A 23055-nucleotide genomic window follows, 5' to 3' on the forward strand; every position below is an offset into this window, starting at 1 on the left:
CTTGAGGCTATCATGATTCATGTACTAGGCTTGGTATTCAACACTCTTCAGGAATCATCCGCAGTTAAGGTAGCTAGATTTATAGATCAACTTAATTCAGCTGTACGAGAACAAGCAAGGTTTCTACAATACAAAGCACCAGGTAGTGGTAAGGTGGAAGCAGTACTCACTAGTAAGGTAGAATTAGTTAAGGATGTTGTTCAGCCCAAAGGTGCTAGCAAAAAAGAGAAAAAGAAAAAAAAAATCAGTGTCATTATGATATCGGGAAATACTTGCTCCAATTCATGATTGAAAGAAATGTTCTACATATATCAATAGATAGGGGAGTAACAAAAGAAGATCCAGTGCTGGTTCTTAAGAAAGGTCAAGGGTATATAGAGAATTCTTGTTATGTTCTGTGCAATTTGAACATAAATCTGCTCCCTATCAAACTCAATCTTCCGATGCTTTGCAAACCCTTGGATTGGCAACCAGCAGAGAGGGGGTCTGATCCTGATACATTATCGGATCTGATAGGAGATTACTATGCAAACCCACGGGGGATATCTAGAATCAATTTTGGCTATTAACTTCCCATGACTTAAACCACTTCTATATAAAGTTACATAAAAAAGAATACAAGCATATGTGTGATATTTTGAATGGGCTTCAGTCTCAAGCATTTGAAATAAACAAAAGGCTCTTGAGATTTCTGGAAAAGAATCGTCAATGTTTAGTTGAGTGTGGGCTTCTTTTACCAAATGCTCTAGCTCGCGTGAATCCGACAGAAGCCTCAGACATATTGAGGGAGTGCTACTTCAATAACGTCAAAGGTATTAATAATGCTTGTAGCTATAACATACTGTTAAATAAATTATTAAAATAGGTGCAGCAGGCTAGTTATGAAGATTTTTGAATAAGACTTGCGTCAGCATACGAAGGTTATCAATTCTATTTGCCAGCATTCATGGACTTCCGTGGTAGAATCTACCGTTCAGGTGTATTGCATTTTCATGAGCGTGATTTGTCAAAAAGTTTATTACTCTTTTCGGCCGATCATCCTCAACCTCCAGCACAAAACCACCTGTCGGAAAAAAGAATCTCAGTCAACACTTAGCATGTGCTATAGCCTTTAAGTATCCAAAATTCTCGAACTTAGATGATGCCCTTAAATGGTATAACGAACACCAGACTGAAATGTTTACTTCGGACGAAAGTTTCATTCAATTTGCTGCGCAAGCTAGTGATCCATTTTTTCATAGCCAAGATCCTTTCTCAGGATGAAGGAGTGAGTAATTATCATTAGGTTCCAGTGACCCAAGATGCGAGCGCGAGTGCATATCAAATTATGAGTTATCTCTTGCTTAACTTAGAAATGGGTAGGAGAACGAATCTTCTTCCATCTTAAGACGGTAAAATCCAAGATGTGTACATGTGCTTGCGGGATGATCTTAATAAATTCTTGGATACCAGATTGAATAATGTTAGTAGTAGTAATTAGAAGAAAAAACTCATAGATTCTATGTTAACCAGAAAGTTCGTCAAAGGATTGTTTATGCCATCTCCATAGGGGTCCGTCCGGTTCTTCCTCAAATGGGTTGCCTCAATCTTTATCAAAGTTTTGGTATCTAGCTTATCCAGCTACAGTATAGTATACTCCTTCCTTGCTCGATAGAGCTCTTTGAATCCGCTTCAACTGAATGCGTAAAATAGAGTAATTTCTTCAAAAGCCAGTTTCTTTCGAGAAGGCAGGAGGCCCATAGCGAGTTACAATAGTGCCAGTTCTTGTACGGAAGGCCGTAATTCCGGTAACCTCGACTGCTCTAAGAATGATCCGGGCTAGCCGGGCACATCACATCAAAGTTAGGTCATTTGTCAAAAACATGGCAAATAGCTCAGTTGGTTTAGTAAGGGAGCTATTCTCTCACTTAAACCACTCCCATATTAGGTATTCTATCTCATCTTAAAGTTCCCCCGCATTACCCATAACTTACCACCTGTATCTCCGAAACTCAAATCGCAAAATGACAATGCTTTCGATAATCTGTACTAAATTACTTTGTACAAATGCACATCTCGGCCATCGGGTAGCTGATCACCATTTCAAAGTCTATATCTGTGGTTCAAGAAATGGAATTGCTATTCTCGATTCAGACAAGACACTGATTTGTTTACGAAATGCTCTTCATTTTATAGGATCTCCCAGTCGTCAAAAAGGCCGTTCCTTCTTTTTCAAGACCAATCATTTATTTATTTATGAGATAACGTAAGAAATGGCGAGCTATTTAAGAAGCTATTTAAGAAATGTGAATTCTCATTGTTTCGATGATTCTCAATGGAAGATCGGGGCGTTTTTGACCAAATCTTTTGCAAATAAAAAAATTCCGTTCAAGAAAGAAGAAGATCAATTTTGCGTTGAACCAACAACCTGATTGTGTGGTTATTCTGAATGCAGATAGAAAGTCTTCGGTCATACTGGAAGCTGATCGATCACAAATACCTATTCCATCCTTAGTTGATTCTACGATCCCATGGGAATCCTATAAAAGAATCACTTATCCCATCCCAGCGAATGATCCTATACAGTTCGTATATCTATTTCGTCATTCGATCATGAAAACAGTGATTCTTGAACAGAATGCGATTAGTAGAGAAGCGCAATCTCTCAGAGTCACTTTGAGTACAGGGAAGTCCGCAGGAGGGATGAGATCCGCCTGCTACTCCACCTCTTCTTCTTCCCCAATAGACGAAGAAGAAAAGAGGGCCAAGGCGCTATTGGAGATGCGCAAAAAATATCCATCGGGAGATGGCGCTGACGCTGATGCTAACGCTCGCAAGACGGTTTTGTAGGCAATTTCTAAAAATACTTTTTTTCATTGAGCTCATAACCCGGTTTGGGCCGATTGACTCTGAGAGCGATCGAGGGGTCGCGGGCTCACACCTTGCTTTTGCGCATAGGATCGAAGAGATCCTAGAATTTAATGGAAAGAGCAGCGGCTCTCTGAAAGATCTCATTGATCTTAAATTGGATTTGGAAGACGCCTCTAAAAGAGAGGAGATTCTACTTCCATATTTTTCCTCAAAAAAAGAGGCAAAGTCCTAGCGTGATACAAAAAGAAATAATGGGGAAGGGCGGGGAATGATAGGTTCATAGATGTGGAGTAATCAGTTCTTCATTTGAAGAGTTAGTTGGCTGGCCTACCGGCCCGCAGATGTAGAGAGGTTGCCCCCACCATCCTCTTGAACTGTGAAATCAAAGCGATTCCTGTTGATGGAAGAAAGGCTAATTTCGTTTGATCCGATCCGCCTATGCCAGTTCGAGTCTGGCGAGTCGCTATCATCTGTTGCCCTAACTTTTTCTATTAGCTCATCTTGTCCGTAGTGATATTTTGGAGAAGGAGCAATTACCGGAGTGAGAAAGGTAGAAAGAAGCAATCACGAAAGCTAGTGCTAGTTGTGGCTTATTGTACTAATCTTGTTTGTTCGGTAGCTCGCATCAGCAGCTTTAAAAGGAATAGAAAACGAGGCTTTTTCCACCACACCAGGGGCGGGCATTACGCTCAAGCAGGGGAAGTCAATTTGACTGCTGCTCGAGAACCTGTTTGAACAAGAAGAAGTAGCATGGCTCCAGCGGGGCAGAGCCAATTGGCTACGACATGGTGACCGAAATACAAATTTTTTCCACCACTTTGCAATTGCAAGAAAAAAGAGGAATCTGATCAAGTACTTGATGAGCGATACTGGAGATCGAATAGAAGGTAATGACTTACTCGATGCACATATTTAGGGCTATTTCTCTCATCTGTTTAATACGCAATTCTCTTCGATAAGAAGGGTTCTCTTGTGTTCCAGGGTTGATTAAGCGTCTGGTGGAACAGGGATACATTGTGTGAGGCCAAATTGCCTGACGAATTGATGAATATGGCTCAATATAGACTGGTCCAGGTATACCGGTCAGTCTTGAGCCACCAGGATAGCCTTCCACATATCATGTTCCTCCCTTGAGTGGTAACTCTTTTCTAACCTTAGAATCCTGAACCAATTTGCTCCAAAGACTCTATCATTGAAAGGAGTCCATAGGTTGATAAAATAGGCTTTCATGAAAACCACACGTAGATAGAAAAGGTAAGAGTTACACGTGCCAGAAGCGAGGAATACCGCTCGGAAGCCTGATTGAACCTGTCCTCATTCACTGCTATCTCCATATATTGGATGCCAAGCTTGAAAGGGTAATGGTCCGAGAGGATGGGGCCGTAGTCTTCTATTACGCATGCTACGCAGACGATATGGTCTTCGGCTTACCGAGAGGGGATAAGTCCATGCGAGTCACCCAGGGTCTCAAAAAGGTCTTAGATAGAGTCCTTAGGGAGCTCCTACAGGGCTTCACTTCTACTGAAATTTCCAAAAAACAACCAGGGAGGCTACAAATTATCGGCTTGCCCCTGTCTCTGAAAAGTGAAGGTCAGCTCCACGTGGGTATTCCATCCAAACAATGGGAGAAGAGGATGACACTCGTTCATATTGAAAACCGGAGACGAAGGGAAAGAGGTTTGATTGGAACATGTTCTACAAGAACTCCTGTGTAGAACACGCCCGTATCTATTCTATGGGCTGGCTTCAGGCCAACCCTACTGCTGAAGTAGAAAGCATCATATTCCGGTTTTTCCAACACTTGATCAGGAACGGGGCGCAGAAATTCCTTGAAGAGAAGGGGATGCCTACAACCAATGGCTAAATAAAGGCATATGTCGAAAAGTGCAACTACTAATAGATTCAGTAAAGGAAGGCCCGGAACGGGCTGAGCTACTGCCCGAAATAGAAGAGGACGACTAGAGTAGAGGAGCCTAATTCCAATCCAAACAATTGACGAGGGAGTCTAATTATTTTTCCGTTCTTGATTGTTTCAATTGCACTTTCTTCATTAGAGGGTTGCTTGGAAAGTGCGATAGTTATGGCGCTTGGAGTATACGGATTGAATTCTTCCTTCTTCTATAGGTCTTTCTGGGTGGCGAGGCAAAAAAAGGTGTAGAGAGGGAGAAGGTACATAAAAAACGATTTCTAAGGTAGAAAAGAGGCATCCACCAGTCATTGAGAACAGCTAATCCCGGAATTAGCAGGCCGGTATGCGAAGAGAATTCGGTATTGAATCCGCGAGGCCAGGTGAAGAAAAGTCCAATATGGGTGGATTACCTTTTTCTGAAGGATAAGTCTCTGGGACTGACTGAACTAGATGTATAGCGTCAAGATAAGAAGCACGATAGTCAAAGATGTACCTTGTGGGGTGGGGTACGAGTAGACCAGACCAATGATGAAAAGCATAGATACGAGCATGGCCTCCCTGTCTCAAAAGCAGGCCGCCAAGGGTGCTCGCATGAAGCATTTCTCACTCATAAATAAGTAGTTATCACAAATTTAGAAACATGCTCTGATTTCTCTTATCGAATTTCATTCAGATTTTCCAGTATTCGGAGTTGCTTGGGAAAAGGTCTAGTCAGGGTCGGTTCTGTTCGGAGTTTCGGGTTGATCGGAAAAAACACCCTAATTAAGACTTTTGTATAGTTTGTGTCAACCTGAGTTTGGTTAAGTGCCCGCCTGTCTAGATAGATACATAAGTGTCAGTTTGAATGAAGTCAAGTGTAAACCGTGTCAACAACGAGAAATTGAAGTGTAAATCTGGATGGTTTGAAGTGGAAACCTTAACATGCAAAAGTGTCTACCTCATTAGAAAAGCAAATATCTACCGGCGATATATTCATTCGAGTATCAACCGGCATCAACGAGTTGTCAAACTCCAAATATTTCGTTCATAGGGGCATGAAGAAGTTGCTAAACCGGTTGTAAAGTGGCTCTGATAAAAACCATCATTGCTTTACTTTTTACTTTTCATCTAGTAACGTGCATGAATGGATATGGTGGGTAAGATTTGAAAACGTTTGACATCAACCGGGCTCTACTTTGCTTTTACTTTACTTCACTTGCCAGGTCATTGTTGTCGATATTGAGGTGAGGACTCTCTCTTTATTCTCGTTTTATTTCTCACTAAATGATCTAACAAACACATGATTTGATTACTAAATATTGAGTCATTGAACGAATATTCGAGTAAATTCACCTTTTTCTATGAAAGCAAGGATTGGGCTGGGTTGCTTATTCGTCATCACGGAGCAACCCGGTACCTTTTCTTAGGCGAGCGACTGAGACGAGATCTTTCAATTATGCCGTTTTGGTCAAATCACAGGGCTCTTTCTGATTTGATTAAATACTTCTATGTTGTATGATAATAGAAAATCAAGATCTCACTCGCTTTTTCTTCTTTGTATTCTCGGCTATTGCCTTTTTCCACATTGATTGCTATAGGAGATCCATCCTCAACCTATGTATGCTCAAAGAACTGGATCACGGAACTCTCAGCCCTTCGCCCCAAGGCTACAAAAACGTTTCTACTCCCTTTCCCTTCCCAACGTCATATCTTTCTTCGACAAGAAGGAAAGATCACTCTCTATCTAAATGATAGAACCACTGGCACGGTACCTTTCACATTGGTAAGTCAAATCCTGGTGAAGACATCACGAGCAATGACACGACGACATCATCTCCACTTCGTAGCCCATCGGTCTTCATTCATTGAAGCCAGGGCATTGACTGACTTTCAGCGATCGCTATAAGAAAGACATAAAAAAGTTCTCCTAAACATGTTCCTTTCCATTACTACTACTTGGAATTGGAAGTCTAGGAGCAAGACTAACCTTTTTCTTTCGTTTAAATAAAGTCGAGATGTAGCTTTCTCTATCTCAAGAAATTATTCCACCTCCATTCATTGGAGAACAAAGCGTTATCTGATTAGATCCTTGCTTCAAACTCAACCGAATCAAGTTTCAAAAATAGATGTGGAAGAGGCAAAGGGAAGAGCGGGGTTGCCGAATTGTTTCTCAGAGCCGGACGAAACATCTATCTCTATTTACAATACCCTTACCCCCAAGAAAACTTTGTCGAAAAAGGTTGTCATCGTAATAGGGATTGCACCTCAACGTGGCAGCCCTCAATTCTGCCAATTGTGTGTGACTTGTACTCTTCTAGGCTTCCTCTTTGCCTCAAGTGATTAAACTCATCAACTACACCAACCACATTTCTTACCTCAAACCTCTCTACAATCTCTTGAATTCACTCTTGCCAAGATAATTGTCCCCTATTCACTAAGAAACTGTTGTACCAGCTTTCAGCTCTCCCCCTAAGGTGCATAGCCAAAAGTTCTACCTTGTACCAATCCGTAACTTGGTACACCGAAAAGTAATGTTCACACTTTTGTATCCAAGACCTGGCCCCTTCAAATATTGGAAAAGAAACTCTAGGAGGTTGATGTATCTGCTGCCCATATTGATATTGATTTTGCGGCCTTTGTTCTTGCAGGTATTGGTACGAGTCATGCTGTTGAGTTGGAAGCGGTTGGTTAAGGTAAGTATATATTGGCACTTCTGGTTTCATGGAATTTCCAGCATAGGGCAAAAGTATTGGTTGGGAAAATGGGATATTTGGTATTGAATTGGGTCTTGGTTGTGGTGGTGGAGGTGCAGGATTAGGTCTAATATTATCATGTTTTGAGCTGTGAGGAAGGCCATAGGTGGCTGGAAACAAGTGTTCGTGCCAAGGTTTTGAGGGGGATAGAGAGGGTTATTTTGTGATTGGGTCTTTTAGTTGCTTTGCTACTAGAGGTCTAGGTGGTCAGGGGTTTAAAGGTCTGGAATAGGTGTGAGTGGTGGTCACATTCAGTACCAATGGTACGGTAATTGGAGGTTCAGGCGGTTCAGGCCTAGGATAAGAGCTAGAGGCTTGTTGAGGGGTAGCCATGGTTTCAGCTTCACTGGCAACAGCTGGTAGGGACATTTGTTGTGGTGTTCTAGGAAAATGAACCATATTGCCCCTAGTTGTGTTAATCGAGCTATGCTCTTCTTCAACGCTCTGCGCCTTCAAAAAAGTAGTTTTGTTGCTTGCGCTTTAATTTAGGAGTTTCAACTTAACTAGCATATGTGCATTTGGGTTGTTGGCATATGTCGGCTACATACTGGATGCTTTTCCATCATTATTCGACCTGCACAGAAACAATGGGTCCCTTCTGGTTTCTTTTTCTCCCTCCAAGTTTGTTCTTCACTGTAATGTGTGTCAACTCAACAAGAGTGAGCACACCCTTCTTGTTGGTCTTCTTCAACCTTTGTCTGTTCCATTACAACCCGGGTCTTCTATTCCAATGGATTTTCTTGAGGCACTCCCCAAGTTTTATGGTTATAGCTCAATACTTGTGGTAGTGGACCGTTTCACTGGCTCATTTCATTCCTCTATCTCACCCTTTTAGCTGTATACCCTATCTTGTATCCAGTAGTAAGTCTACTCTTCTTACCCCCTCTCCTCTACCTTTTGTGGCCCATCTATTAGCTTTTTGACCATCTTTGAGTCATAGCGAGACGGCTCTATCTCATTTCACAAGTACAGCCGTAAGTACAGTTGCGGGCGTCAACGATCAGCAGTACTGAGCTACGGAAAGTCTATCGAATTATAGCTACGAAAAGTCTATTGAAAGGACCTAATCAAAGGCTACTACAGCTATAACTGACCCGCCTATGGAATCTATTGGCTCGGCTGAACCGACATGAAATGAAAGAGAGGAAGGCGGAAGCTATTGGCAAATAGAGGGGGGATGTTCTCCGTGTCTTTTAGCCCTCACTAGATGACAACTTGCTTACTTTTCACTTCTTCTTAAGCTTGGCAGACTAGTTCCTGACTGACTTGATAGTGCGATGAGCTTACTTGCTCTAGTTCTATCCTCGGGATTTACTTACCTGAGTACCTAGCACCGAGGATCGATGTAATTTACTTTCAAAAAGATGTTGTTGATGCTAACACGCATATAAATAGATGTTCCCCACTGCTTGCTCCTCTTACCCGAATGGGGTTATATGCCTTAGTGAAACTCAGGGTAAAGTGGCAGAGGTATGACCTCGGGAAGAAAGAAAGATCGGGCGGGGAAAACGGGGTTCGAACCCGCGACTTCTGGCGTGACAGACCAGCACTCTAACCAACTGAGCTATTTCCCCCTTTCGTAACTACTGTCGATTCAATAGTCACCTACCGGTTACCTTTGTAACTATACCAAAGTAGCTGTACAATAGAATGCCCTTCGCCTTTAGTACTTTTCTTATATATATTATGTTATATACTAAATGTGTCAAAGCAATAGAACTTATTGAAAAAAACAAGCCCATCTTTCTCAAAAAGGAAGAGAGGGTGCGCCCCCCCAGAGAGAACCCCATTCTTTCAAGAAAGTTCTAATTAATTATGTAGAAAAAGAAATAAGGAAAATAGGAGTAAGCGAGTAGGGTCAACAAGATTCTAAACGAATACCACAAGTGACGGAACCGACGATGATGAAGAGATAAGGGGCGAAGGAGATTTTTTCTATTATTCCAATTCTTATTTATTGATTATCTAATTTATTTATATCCATATTCATTTTCATTTGCAAATACAAACTCTCTTTCATTTTCTTTTTACTTTTGCGCTAAGGATAAGGGAACTGAGAAAAAAAGAGCTGGCTTGGCTGGTACATCAAGCATATGACATATTGCTTGTTCGGTGTGGTACACATATCTGTCAATGTCAATCAAGTAAGAAAATGTATTCCCACTGTCTGAGGAAAAGGTGAAGAATTGCAATTTATTGAGCTTGTAAGGCCCGTTGAAGTCCCCGAGAAAGGGTATAAATAGGGCTATAAGTAGGCCGTTTGCTATTGCAATAAGGGCTGCTCGCCTTTCCTTTTGACGGCTTGGCTTCCTATCGCTCCTATGTAGTGGTCGGCCTTAAAAGGAGTCTTCCTACCATACCATCATGCATGCCTATGTTATAGTGTGTTAAGCTTCGCCGGAAGCAAGCAAGATGATGAAGCGAAGCTTCGTAGACAAGGCTCGTTCCGTGCTTGACTTACGAGCTCATGTAGTAAGGCCTCACCCTACTTTAATAAGGGCTTATGCACTCCACTCGTAAACGAGCGTTAGAGCTTTCTGAGCGAGCGAGCGAAGCCTTACTAGAGCTTCCCCCTTCCCTCACCCGAGAATTGCATTTCCGCTTCAGCTTCCCAGGTTTAGTTGGTTTGGAGGATTAATTGATTGGATACCCAATCCGCATAATCTTTCAAAGTCACTGCTTCTACGATGATAGGCGTAAAGGCATGATTAGTTCCACGAATCTCACTGCACTGACCATAGTAAACTCCTTCTCGTTGTACCGAGATGGAGGTAAGATTTGAACGACCAGGTACAACATCACATTTGACACCTGAGGAAGGTACAGCCCAACTATGAGGTACATCAGCGGGTGTTACAATCATACGTAGATGAGTTTTGGTTGGTACAACCACTCTATTGTCAACTTCTAATAAACGTGATTGACCCAATTCTGGATCATCTTCTGGAATCGTATAACTGTCAAAAGTGAGTGACTGTTCATTGGAACTGTTATAGTCCGAATGCTCATAAGGTTGGGTCGACGCCCGCCTCCCCCCAAACTTGACTTGCAAGTTTCCTCGCAAAAAGCTCTCCACGCCTACTCTTATTTATAAAGAGCACTATTCTTGTTTAGTTAGGTAGTTCTCCCCCCTCTATGAGACCATAAGACCCCGGTGGAATCGAAGTCCCGCTTACTAATAGGCAAGAGGGGACCCTTTCTCGCCCAGCCCTACCTACATCAGTGAAGCTGGAACCGAGGAAGACAATGTTCAACACACATGAGACAAAATGAAGGTATGGGACGGCCAGTTCACCATGGAAAGGGATGCTAGTCAGCTTTGGCAAAGTTGTAGGTCCCAATAGATCAGATCTCAAGAGTGATTCCTCACCTATCCTGCCAGGGGCCAAGTCGAAAGCCCTAGTATAGATTCCCTATGCTCATGTGAACAGCCGGCCCGTAGATCTAAAAGGATCCATAAAAAAGACCGGAAAGTATGTTTGTCCACGAAAAAAAACTCGTTCATGAGACCTCGAATTCCCACGTTCCAGCCTGCATTATGCCAGCAGGTCCCACCCCCAATTTATTGAGTCACCCTTATCTAAAAAAAGGACGGAGTCTATCTAGATCATAGGATCACTGTATTCAGAGGTCAATTCTCTTTCTTTGACCTCCCACCGTTCACGACATCCCTTGCTTCTCGCAAGAACGGCTCATCGGTGGAGGAGTAGAAGCGCTGGTCCCCTTCGGTCAAGTGCTTGTGCATGCTCTTACCTACCGTAGGACCTCCGTCCCCGAAGCGAAGAAGGAGGAGCAGGAACAACAGGTTGTCCTCTCTTGGCCCAGTAGTTCCGCAACTACTACCGTGGTTGTTGCCAACGGGGATCCCCCATTCCGAAAGGTAACGGGACCTGCCCTTAGGTCCAAAGTTGTATGCCACTGCTGTGGTGCCGATAGATTCACTACTGAAGCCCCGTTATCGGACATTGCAGGCTTAGCATCTATTTTTCGTATATCGCTCCACCACACCAAGAAGAGGTATGTGTACCTCCAGCAATAACAAGAATGGAACCATAGGCTCCTATGCTGGGAGCATTTCGGGGTATAGGTCTAACCACCTCAACTCCCCGTTTTTGGCGTGCTATAGTTCTTTTAGTCTCTCGACGACGGGAATGGGAGATGACCGGTAAGCCAGATGCTTCATGAACCACCGGTACATTTTGTTGCACTTAAATCACCCTTGTTAAGAGGCGCACTCCGATACCATTGATGTCCAATAGCTTTGATAGTAATGGTTGGATCTACTAATACCCCGTCCATTGAGTATAATAGAGCAAACGATGGTATGGCAATGAACAAAAGAATGACACTTGGAAATATGGTCCGAATAATTTCGATAGTAGTTCCATGAACAATCCTTTGTGGGATTGGATTAGTTTTCTCGTTGAAATGCCATAAAGCGCGAACCAACATCCGTGATACTGGTCTCGAAAAATCACATTCTCCCCGAACGCTGTTTTTAGAGCTCTCCCTTTTTGGAAACTTTCATTGCGCATAGTACGAAAACCAACAGAAATCCCACTGGCAAGGGTGTTGTGCCGGTTGCCAACCAGGCGATCGACCAGCTTCCGACCAGAAGCGTTGTGTAACACCCCGGATGTAACTTTCCCAATTTGTACTCCAAATCTTGCCGTTTCCGGTGTTAAGTTATATTTATTTCCTCGGGTTCGGGTTTTTGTCTCCGTGTGTTGTTGTCGTTGTCATGCATCTCATATCATGTCATCATGTGCATTGCATTTGCATACGTGTTCATCTCATGCATTCGAGCATTTTCCCCGTTGTCCGTTTTGCATTCCGGCGCTTCGTTCTCCTCCGGTGGTCATTTCTAGCATTCTTTCGTGTGTGGGGATTAAACATTTCCGGATTGGACCGAGACTTGCCAAGCGGCCTTGGTTTACTACCGGTAGACCGCCTGTCAAGTTTCGTATCATTTGGACTTCGTTTGATACTCCAACGGTTAACCGAGGGACCGAAAAGGCCTCGTGTGTGTTGCAGCCCAACACCCCTCCAATTTGGCCCAAAACCCACCTAACTCTGCCCCATCATCTAGGGCGTTCGATCACAATCGCGTGGCTGAAAACCGCACCTCATTTGGACTCTCCTAGCTCCCTCTATGCCTATATATAGACCCCCTCCTTCAAATTCGCGGTTCCACTCTCCCCCCTAACCTTAGATCCATCCACCGCCGCCGCCGGACGTGTCCGGAGCGGGCCGGACAACGTCCGCCGCCGCCCGCGCCCACTAGCGCGCTGCCACGTGGATGCCACCACCCATCGCCGCCGTGGCCCGCTCGGCCCACGGGGAGCCCGTCCCGAGCCGGATCGGGCCCGAGCCGCCCCGCGCCTCGCGCCTCCTCCGTCCCCACGCCCGGTGGTCGGCGCCGCCGCGCGCCATTGCCGGCCTTGCCGCACCGGCCGGTGACCGCCGCCCCGCCACTCGCCGCCTCCGCCGCCAAGCTCGACGCCGGCAGCCCCGCGCCCCGCGATGCGACGCCCCGCCTCCCTGAAGCTCCGGGCGACCGCCTCCTCGTCGCCGGCGGCCTCTCCGGCGAGAGATCCGGCCGCCGCGGCTCCTTTTTTTTCCGGCGGTCCTCGAGCTGCTATAGTGCCCCGGCCGCGCCTCGGTTTCCGTGCAAACCCTAGATCTGTCCCGAAGAGGTTGATTTTTTTCACCAAGTCCCGGATATTTTCAGTTCAAGTGCTCATGTTCTCGGCTCCGTAACTTTGCATCCGTAGCTCTGATTCATGCATATAGCATATCAAAATGTTCATCTCAGAGAGTACATCATTTCATTCCATTGCATCATTTTCATTTGAGTTCATCTTGATGCCCGAAATGCTGTTCGAAGAGGGCTACTTGAGTTAATTGTCAGATCAGCTACTCCGTTTAGCACTTTTGTCATTTTTGCCATGATTAATGTGTGCATGCTATGACCTGATGCTCTACATGTGTTTTGTTAAGGGTTTTGTCATCTTTCCAGAGGTGCAACCCATGTATTTTTAGGATGTGTGTGGTGACTAGTGCAAGCTTGCAAAGTGGTGCACTTGCTAATTCTGTTTTCAGGGACAGTAATATCACTAAGTCCTGGAGCTGCTCATCTCATGATGCCATATGTTCATGTTGTTTCCTAGTGATCCGTGCCTCTTTTGAGGATGATCAGTAAGGATGTTTTGTTAATATTGTAGTGCTCTATGCATCCATGTCTTTTCTTGCAATTATGGAGCACCCTAGCTTGAGTCAATCGAGCTCTACTTTTGCTACTTTGTGAATCTGGGTAGATTGTCAACTTGTTTGCAATTTTGCCGGTGATGTTGTAATTGATCCGTGCATGCTATGCTATTGTTCTTGCCATGTCTAGCTTGCATTTTGTGCCTTCTTGATGTATGTATGCTTGTCTTGCCATGACTTGCACCGTAGTGAGTGCATCGAGCTCGTAAACATGCCTACTTGAGTTATATTTCAACACATGTCAGTTTTCACTAAGTCTGAAAACTGATTATGTTTTTGCTATGTTCACATGCTTGCAATTGTATTTTCTGATCCCTTTTGGCTCAAGGTCACTAAGGGACTTTTGTTAAGCTCTTTGAGTGGCTCCATGCCATGCTTTACTTTGCCATGTTCAGATCTTGTAGCATGTAGTTTTGTTGCTCCGAAGAGAGCTACCTGATCTGAAATTCCAGACAAGTGTTAATTTCACCAAGTCTGAGATCTATTTGCCATTTGCATTTTTGCCGTGTTTGTTTGAACCTGTTAATGGATGAATTGGCCGTAGCTCAGTGCTAGACTTTTGTTAAGCATCTTGTAAGCATCCCTGCCATGTATTTTGTTGTCATGTTTGGCTGCTGTAGCATGTTCATCTTATTGCATTTAGATGCCTACTTGCTGTAAATCGCAGACTGGTGTCATTTTGAATCGCTTGCCATTTCCAAACCGTAACTCCGATTCCGGCGTTCTTTATATCGTTTTCAAGCGATTTCATCTCATCTTTCCAGTTGCACACTTGGAATTCCAAGTTGAGGCCAGGTTCATGCATTTCCTGTCATATCTTGCATTTTGCATCCCGCATCGCATCCCGCATAGCATATCATCTTTGCATCGTGTTGTTTGAGTTTGCACGTGGTTGATTGTATCCTTATTGCTTGTTTGTCTTGTTTGGGTAGAGCCAGGAGATGAGTTTGCTAACGAGGAGCCCGTTGAGTTTGCTTTCAAGGATCCAGTCAACTCTGACAACTGTGCAGGCAAGATGATCATACCCTCGAAATCACTACTATCTTTGCTATGCTAGTTTGCTCGCTCTTTTGCTATGCAATTGCTACGATGCCTACCACTTGCTTGCAAGCCTCCCAAATTGCCATGTCAAACCTCTAACCCACCATGTCCTAGCAAACCGTTGATTGGCTATGTTACCGCTTTGCTCAGCCCCTCTTATAGCGTTGCTAGTTGCAGGTGAAGATTGGAGGCCGTTCCTTGTTGGAACATTTATTTACTTGTTGGGATATCATTATATTACTTTGTTATCTTAATGCATATATATACTTGGTAAAGGGTGGAAGGCTCGGCCTCTCGCCTAGTGTTTTGTTCCACTCTTGCCGCCCTAGTTTCCGTCATATCGGTGTTATGTTCCTGGATTTTGCGTTCCTTACGCGGTTGGGTTATGATGGGAACCCCTTGATAGTCCACCTTGAATAAAACTTCTCCAGCAATGCCCAACCTTGGTTTTACCATTTTCCACCTAGCCTTTTCCCTTGGGTTTCGCAGACTCAAGGGTCATCTTATTTTAACCCCCCCCCCAGGGCCAGTGCTCCTCTGAGTGTTGGTCCAACCTAGAGCATCGTGCGGGGCCGTCCCTTGGCAACTTGGGTTATGTTGGCTCCCGTACGCTTAGCTTATCCGGTGTGCCCTGAGAACGAGATATGTGCAGCTCCTATCGGGATTTGTCGGCACAGCGAGCGGTGTTGCTGGACTTGTTTTACCATTGTCGGAGTTGTCTTGAATTACCGAGATACCAAGTCTGATCAGAACGTCTTGGGAGGAGGTCTATTCCTTCATTGACCTTGAGAGCTTGTCGTGGGCTAAGTTGGGACTCCCCTATAGGGATTGAACTTTCGAAAGTCGTGCCCGTGGTTATGGGCAGATGGGAATTTGTTAATGTCCGGTTGTAGATAACTTGAACCTTAATTAATTAAAATGAATCAACTGAGTGTGTTACCGTGATGGCCTCTTCTCGGCGGAGTCCGGGAAGTGGACACGGTGTTGGAGTAATGTTTGCGTAGGTTGTTCTCTAGTTTCTCGCTCGTGCTTTGCCTCCTCTTCTCGCTCTCTTTTGCGAATAAGTTAGCCACCATATTTGCTAGTCGCTTGCTGCAACTCCACCTATATTTACCTTGCCTTACCTACAAGCTTAAATAGTCTTGATCGCGAGGATGCGAGATTGCTGAGTCCCTGTGGCTCACAGATTACTATTACACCAGATGCAGGGCCTGATGATTCCGCTCCAGGAGACGCGTATGAGCTCAAGTGGGAGTTCGACGAGGACTCTCAACGTTACTATGTTTCCTTTCCCGATGATCAGTAGTGGTGCCCAGTTGGGGGTGAACGGGACCATTGTCGCATGTTGGGTTCTCTTTTATTTTGGCGCCGTAGTCGGGCCATGAGTGTTTGGATGATGTAATGTTATTTATGTACTTGATTGACGTGGCGAGTGTAAGCCAACTATGTTATCTCCCCTTTATTATTTATATTACATGGGATGTTGTGAAGATTGCCTAACTTGTGACATATGCCTTCAATGCGATTATGTCTCTAAGTCGTGCCTCGACACGTGGGAGCTATAGTCGCATCGAGGGTGTTACACGTTGGTCCAGTGAGGTGAGCCACGACCAGAACAGAGCTGTTACAAAGGAAGCCCACTCCCTTATGTTCTGATGGGAAATAGGACTAGGATCTGTAATAGTTGTATCCGCTTTCCTTTGGTTTGCATGGGCACGTGATACATTCCTAGCATGACGTTGGAACAAGCAAGGACCCAGCGTGATCCGGAGGGCAAGCCCATCCCGGGTAACTTTGTATCCTGACCCAAGCCGGAAGTTTGTCGAACTTGTAGTCTAGGACATTGGTAGGGATCCGCATGGGCACACTGAACAATCCGATGGCCACCCACAACACGAAACATCGGCCCCGCTCGTAGCGCTTGCCGATCATCCCTATCTCTACCGGGCCCGTATTCCCCGCCTTGCTGATACTTATTCATTTCTTTGAATCGATAAAGATGGGTATCCATGCCTCTTAGTTCTGGGGAGATACTGGTTATGCCAGTGTGGACAAGTTCAAATGAAGCAAACCCGCAAGAGCATGGAGCATAGGATTTGAATTAGCCCAATGCGGATGGCAGCGATCGAGCAACTAAACGAGCGAACTCCAAATAGAAATCTTTTGCTCTTTCCTAATGTGTTCTAACAGGTGTTACAAGCTTCTATAATCTAGCGTGAACTAACCCGAACTATGGTTTCGCTTCCCTAAACTATGTGGTATAATCACTTTAAGTGAAGCATGTCCCGATGATTCCCCGGATAGGAGAAGGCCAGCTGGGTCATTTGTTTGTATAATTATGAGTCAATTCACTCCTGCGGTTTTTGCCCGAGTCAAAAGACAAGCAAGTCCTTTGAGTACACAGCGAACGAAGTGCCAGAATGTGAGCCTAGGGTGAATAGTGGTGCTTCCATGGAAGTTGGATAGTAGATCAGAGAGGCAGGCCAGTAGAATATGGAGTTGTTTTCGTTCTCTTGTTATTCTTTTCTGGCTATAAGTATTTCTGTCTTGGATTCATTTGGCCATTAGGTTTGAATTGCCTTCTCTTTCTGTCTTCCATTTGAATTCCGTGATTTATCCTGCTATTTGGAGAGTAGTTGATATGGTCTTTCTTGGGTTTGGCTTTCAAAGTGCAGTTCGAAAAGAGTGAGTTGCTGTCAATGGCTAGAATGGAATATATAAATAAGATGGAAAATATGGCTTTCTTTCCATCTACCTATTTGAAGTAGTAAGCTTATCTTTTAGGTGGGAATAGTTTACAATCGAGTTTGAAAGCATTAATGAAGTGAGCCTATTACATCAAGTTCTTTTTTGACCTTTTCATTTGAAAGTAGCCATAGGCAAGGAAGGCTACCTATTGATACGGAAAGAAAGCCATCTCTGGCTATTCTTTTTTAAGGTGGAAAAGAGTGCTCCATATCCATATATGTGCTTGGAGGGAAGGCCACATCTTTAATTGTATTCTTTTTCGAGGTCATCCTCTTCAGCCTGTGTTAGTAGTGCTAGTTTTTCGTTTTTAGTACCTTACGGGTCTATAGAAAGGCTTAGAGGATCCTAAAGTGTCAGTTTATGTTGGAATTGCGTTGCTCTTTTTCAAGCAAATAAGCTTGAAAGAAAGTGCTTTTATTTGAGTGGAAATGAAAGAAGAAATCGTCTATCTAGACAGAGTATGTGTATTATTCGGTCCATGCTTGCCCTTCTAGGCCCTTTAGATCTATATCTATCTTACTATCGAAAAGGGTTTTAGGAGGAGCAGAGCAAGTCGCGTTTACAGCCAGCAGCTGTTATGGGCGTAACTCCCTCTAGTATTCTAATAATCTCCTTTCCTCCAATATGTCACTAGTATTCAAGTATGCGGCTCGTATTAGTATGCCAGGCGTTCGAGAGACCAGAATTCTTTTCATAGCCTTCCCTTCAATATGCCATCTTGTCTTGCGGCGCTCTATCCTTCCAAGCGAGCCTGTGCTTGGGGAGCACTCCTTCTATCATTCATAAAATATGCTTATCTCTCCTTGGTCGTAAAGCTTTGCTTTGCTTTCATTTACCGAAAATGCCATTGGAGTTTCCAGCCGGGAGGCGCAGTCTTGTACAAGCAACTTCTCTTCCTCTTCCGAAAAGTAGCAAAGCGGTGTCAGGTTGGAAGCCTGCGGGCCAGTCTGTTCTAGCGCCTCATTCTTTACATCCTTGCATTACTCTCTTCCTTTCCTCCTTGCCCTAACTTGAACTGGCTGAAACTAAAATGGCCGGACTTTCTAATGATGGCACTGGCTTGGCTGGATCGACATGAACTTCTATTAGGACAACAACTATTTTGCCCCTTGTCAAACTTTGACTGAGACATAGCCTTGCTGCTGCGGGGCAGCTGACTTATAATTCTAGTTACTGTCCTTCTTGTTCATGTAGTGCCTGCCTCTCTCCAAAACTCCTTCCCGCACTTGATTGAGCAAAAGATGCAGCTTCACTAATTGAGTTAGGCACCTGCACTTCCACTGCAGCTCTGAGTTCATTCTTCAGACCCAAAAGAAATTGTGTCACCAGCACCAGTCCTCCTACATTCAGATCATACAATTTAACCTTGCGGAGCGGATTCAACTACTTAAGATATTCTTCCTCAGAGCCAGTCTGCTCTCTATCATCATCTATCGTCTAAATAAGTAAATAATGACACCGATATAGGTCTTGTTGAGGACCCCCATCCAAGCCATAGGAAAGAAAGCCGCTGGAGTGCGACGCTCAAAGCAAAATTAAGTAATAGGGAAACAAGGTTCTATTAGGCTTGCAGGGCTGCTGCTCTTTGAAAGACGAGGTCTAGTGGAAGAGGCGGGTCGGGCAAGTTGAGTACTCAGATTCGGCGCTTGCTTGACATCTCTCTTTGAATCTGAAACCTGACATGACCATTGATTCCGCCTCCATTGCCGGAAAGGATAACGATGGATCTTTAGCTAGCTCATAGGCAGAGGAAAGGTATACGTTAACAGATAAGGAAAAGTGGATCCGCTACCAAATATGTTGTGGAGCCGTGTTCTCCAGGGAGGTTTGAGGGTTCTTGGGATGGGTTCTATGTTGCTGCCCATTCATTTCCTATTAATAAGGAGATATGTAAAGCTAGTCATTCTATTAAAGAGAACTTTCAGTGGCAGATTTTAGATGGTAATTCGGTGCGATTGTTATATGACCCTTGGCTCGGTGGGACTGCATTGAATAGAAGGCCTATTCCTATGAACATGTTAGAGCTGTTGGAAGGTTTGTCTCTCTCCCATTATCTCATTCCTAATAGGGATTGGCATCTTAGTTTATTAGCTTTTTTCTCCCTGATGAGGTGGTGTGAGAAATTTCAGCTGTACCAATTCCTAGAAGCATCTGTTCTGATACTTTGACATGGGGGTCTTCTGTTCACTCTGACGATTAGGATGAAGGAAGTATACAGGGAGGTCTGCCAGCCATTTAATGAGGAAGGTGGTCTTCATTTCTCTTGCGTATGGAAGCTTAAGGTCATTCCCTGCATTCCGTTTTTTTGGTGGAAAGCTTATTGGAATAGACTTCCGTGTAGAGAACGAACTTCTTGTCTCAAGGAATTTGCTCCCATTGTCTCGGTGTTTTTTATGTTTGTGAAGGGGTAGTGGAGGACATAGACCATGTTCTGGTGAAGTACATAGTAGCTAATCAAGTGTGGATGGTTGGTCTTCCTGAACTCTTTGAGCTGGAGCTTTGGACTCTACGAGGTATTGGGTGCTTGCCCTATTGAGAGTATCTTACATTCTCTCTTCACCAGACAGATAGACAAATAGGCAATCCGATAGAAAGATTATGGCTTCCTTACTATCAGCAAGCTCCCACAGGCGATGAACTGCTTCTAACTTCTTCATTCGGTTTGTAGCCATACCGTATAGAGTGAAAAATGCCTTTTTTTGGAAGTAGCTAGATTCAAGCAAGCATCCTAGCAAAACGATCTTTTGACAATGGGCTCTGCCCAACACTGGGACTGACTGACTTTATACAGAGATAGAAAAGGATGCAATCCAAGTTTGATAAGGCGGTTAAAGACATTCATTGTGGTTGGTCACGTTGGTGAATTAGATGAACAATCGATATTACCATCTTGGACTATGAAGTCATCCATCCAGACATACTTCTTAGGCTAAATAGCCAAACATCTGAGTGAGTCAGTCTACCAATGCCATGTGACTCATGACAGTAGTCCACCAGATCCCTAGTTGCTGTTTTTGTCCTTTTGGATACCACCTATTTTCATATTGAAAAGATTCCAGTACCTTCACCACAAACACAAGGCCTACTGCTCCCTAAGTTGTAAATTCGCCCGTTTGGTAATCGGAGTGAATCTATACTTACTCAACTACTAACTCTGAATGTTCTCGCTATCGAAGGATTTCTTTCTTTGCGTATGATGATTGAGGCTCAATTCCTTCCCGAAATAATAGTAGACTGACAAACGTATCTTACTCGTTCCCTCAACTGCTCGACTGAAAGAACTCTTAGTTCTCATTCTGTTCTTTCTTATTTTTTCAGGATCCAGGAAAGACTTTCTTTAAAAAGAGGAATCCAGATGGATAGATTGTGAAATAGAGTATCTCCTTCGATTGAAACATCAAGGATGAAATAGAGGACTTCTAACCGAATGATTGATGGAATTCAGGTGCGATTCCTAGTATTCAAATAAAAGAATATTAGATTACATATAAGTTATTAGTGTTCCTACTCCATTCTATTCTCTATTTCAATCTCATATGAGGTAGCTGGTCAAAGATAGGCTATGTCGACCCTTTCAAACTGTTTTCCATAAAAAAGCATAAATCCGCTTATGGCATTCACCCAAGCATACAGAGACAGAGGAGAGCTTGCCTGCGGTAAAGGAAGGTTTTTACTATGAAGCATACGAGTCTGCTTTAACCAACAGGGGAGTGGGAAATACGCTCCCCTGTTTGTTACAACTGATGCCCCGCCTATAAGTAGGTAGCTTGTGAGCTATCGATCAATTGTGAATGTTCTCATAGAATTGGATCTTATCTTATTCACATAAGTCTTTCATTTCATACATGTTTCCAAGAAAGAAATTAGGACAACCAATTAAGCATTGGATGAGTCAAAGGCTTCTTCGAGCATTTCCAGATCAACTAGGACAAGACTCAATAGAGTCACCAATGTTGTTGCTTGCTTGACTTTGCTTTTTTGAATCTACTTCTTTGCTTGTCTCGCCAATGAAGATACTGCATCATCTCTATACTTGCTAGATAACCAACACTTTGCTTCCCATTTCTTTTGCAATTAGATCGATCTCCCAATGCTTATATATGTGGTGCCCCATAGTGATGGATGGAGCAAAAGCTAGGAAGAATTAGGAAGCATCAGCCCGGAATGACCCCAAGACTTATTTGCAGGAATCATAGCCAGCCAATAGAATTACTCTTTTAATATAGCAGCAGTGACGCCATGGATCAAGGAAGAAGGTTTTGTCTTATCCCAGCAGCAATGAGAGCCTCTTTCTTCTCCTGATGTGAATACACAAACCCCTATAGCGTCCGACACCACTCACATACCCTAGAAATTCTTGTTGTGGGGCAAGTGAAAGTACTTTGATATGCCCCAGAGGTCTTCGAACCTTGGTATTTCAAATCAGATTGATAGCTTTTTGAATGGCTGCGGTTCCGGGACTCAAGTCTTTAGTTTACAGGTTCTACATTAGGTTCACGAAACGGATACCTATCTACACAGCAAGCTTCTTCAACAGGTCATTGGACATCACCCTCACTTCTTCTAGCAGGAAAGAGCGTTAAGATGTAAGATCGTACCTCAAGTCAAAGGGCCTCGTTATAGTTGGAGGCAACACAACACACGCTGAACAAACCTCAACTTGCCTATTTTGTGTAACTGGTTGAAACTACTAATTTCCAGTTCATCTTACGATGGCATATGGTGACGGGCCAACCTTCTATACTAGTGCATTCATAGGAGGACGAAGCAGGAATTAGGAAGCCCTACACTTCAACCGGAGCGAACTTCACACTCGAACTTGGATATAGCAAATAGATCAAATAGGCTCAGAGAGATACGGGGCATAATCAAAAAAAGAACCGTTGGAGTGGCAATACAGCTAGATAGATAGATAGATAGAAGGTCTGATTCTAAACGAAGTCTGATCTGTCACACCCAGCCATAAACAACCATTCCAGATTCCCAAGATGAAGTGGAAAGAAAAAGGATGCATTCAGGATCTCATACTTCGGCGAATCTAGGGCTCAGAAGAGTGTCACCAACGATGGTAAATCGGTGGGCCAAACCAAAGAAAGACTGTCTCTTTGACGACGTGGTCACGGGGATACGATCCGACAAGAGAGATGCTGAAGAATATGCCCTCCTCAAGGGGTCAAGCACTCGATCAGAACTAAATCATCCTGCGGCACTCGCAGCATGAGCACATAGGGCAAGATGAAGAGAAGGATAAACGCTAAAGAGATCGTCAACTTCACCTTGGCATGCTTCCATCAGTGCCTCAAAACATTTGCTATTCTTATCTCTAGAAGGGTGCTTCTATTGTTGTAGTGTTTATAGCGAAAGAGGACAAAAGTCCAGCCGGACACCGTATAACTCCGGTATCGCGTCGCGGGTGAAAAGGGCCTGAATATTTCCTACCAGCAAGCACCCCCACTAACTCACACGTCATTCTTGCATCTCACTGACACTGGGCCCGAGAAACGGTAG

The 23055-nt window shown here is 43.9% G+C and overlaps 1 non-coding gene and 1 pseudogene across 1 annotated transcript; one reads left to right on the forward strand and one right to left on the reverse strand.

Annotated features, from left to right (window-relative positions):
• Positions 1 to 2003: 2003 nt before the first annotated feature.
• Positions 2004 to 3097, forward strand: LOC123085988 (ribosomal protein S2, mitochondrial-like; annotated as a pseudogene).
• A 5894-nt stretch (positions 3098 to 8991) lies between these two features.
• On the reverse strand, positions 8992 to 9065 carry TRNAD-GUC (transfer RNA aspartic acid (anticodon GUC)). Its single transcript has one exon. It is a non-coding gene; the product is annotated as a tRNA-Asp (tRNA).
• Between the last annotated feature and the right edge of the window lie 13990 nt (positions 9066 to 23055).

Source organism: Triticum aestivum, chromosome 4A (genome assembly GCF_018294505.1).
Source record: "Triticum aestivum cultivar Chinese Spring chromosome 4A, IWGSC CS RefSeq v2.1, whole genome shotgun sequence".
In the NCBI taxonomy this organism is placed as follows: domain Eukaryota; kingdom Viridiplantae; phylum Streptophyta; class Magnoliopsida; order Poales; family Poaceae; genus Triticum; species Triticum aestivum.